Raw genomic sequence first — 1,403 nt, 5'->3', positions numbered from 1 at the left:
TGCAGTCTCTGTTGCTGGCCACCTGCATTTCTTGGCTCACGGCTCTTCCGCCACCTTCATAGCCAGCAGGAGAGCATTCTCAAAATCTCTGACATCAACTCTTTTGTCTCCATCCTCAACATTTGGAGGACCCTCCTGACTACCCTAGTCCCACCTAGAGAATCACAGCTGATCCTTTTATCTCCATGGCAGCTAATTTACAGTCCTGTTTAGTCTGCTACCTTAATCCTACGTTGCTATCAAAAATAACATGTTAAATGTCCTGGGAATTAGGATGTGGACATATTTGGAAGCGCCTTATTCTGCCCACTACAAAGTCTTTTTCATAAATGTATTATTTTTGTCACTTATAAAAGCAATAAGCACAGAATTGACACAGACTGAAGAAAGAGTGAATACATTATTCCTTCAAAATTACTTGCATGCAAGGACACCATTTGGTGCAGAAGACTTAAAAATACCTACACCTGTCTTTAACACAAGATCCCAGCCTTGCTAATCAAAGAGTGGCCCACAGACCCAGACCCACAGTTTAGCATCACCCAGGAGCTGGTAGAAATGCAGAATCTCTGGGCCACCCAGGATGGGAGATCAGATTCTGCATTTGTAGTGGGATCTGTGTGAATTTACATGGTCATTGAAGTTGGAGAACTGCTGGTGTAGCTGGGTTTCTCACCTTTTATGATCGACATTTGTGGCAGGATAGTATTTTCGGGGGTGCTTTCCTTTGAATTGTAGGTGTTTGGCAGCTTTCCTTCAGACTTTGACAGACATCCTCAGGGGAAAATTCATTTCTGGCTGAGAAGCACTGCCCCAGAGTTTGAGAACTAGAAGCATCCTGACAGAATCAAACTCAAGGGTCACCACATACTCAGGTATTAAATTTAGACAGATGACTAGACATGACCAAGCGCCATTTCTACAATGTAGAATGGAGCTCATAAATGTACTTCCTCAGGGATAAGATGATTATAAAAATCGAATCCAACTATCACTATGAGATGTCAAGGTCACATTGTAGTACTTAAAATATTTAAATACATCTGTTATAATTAAACACTTAATAACAAAGGACCAACTGACAGGTTTTACCTTGTGATAATGTAAGAAATTCCTAATTGTGATGGCAAAAGTGTCTTGAAGCCAGTGTGTGTAGAACCCAAGGTTTATTATCAGAAGAACCCATTTCTCTATGTTTCTCTGTGCTGATAGCTCAGAGCCCAGAGCCTGCTTCGGATTCTGTGTCTCCCTCTCTCTGCCCCTCCCCTGATCATGCTCTTTCTCTGTCTCTCAAAAATAAATAAACGTTAAAAAATGTTTTTTGAAAGAATAGACACTAGGGTTGCTGGGTGACTCAGTTGGCTGAGCATCTGGCTCTTGATTTCGGCTCAGGTCTCAATCTC

Source organism: Panthera pardus, unplaced genomic scaffold (assembly GCF_024362965.1).
Source record: "Panthera pardus isolate Hobbes unplaced genomic scaffold, ASM2436296v1 HiC_scaffold_8, whole genome shotgun sequence".
In the NCBI taxonomy this organism is placed as follows: Eukaryota; Metazoa; Chordata; class Mammalia; order Carnivora; family Felidae; genus Panthera; species Panthera pardus.
The sequence above is the reverse complement of the archived record's forward strand: the minus strand, read 5'-3'. Positions refer to the sequence as shown.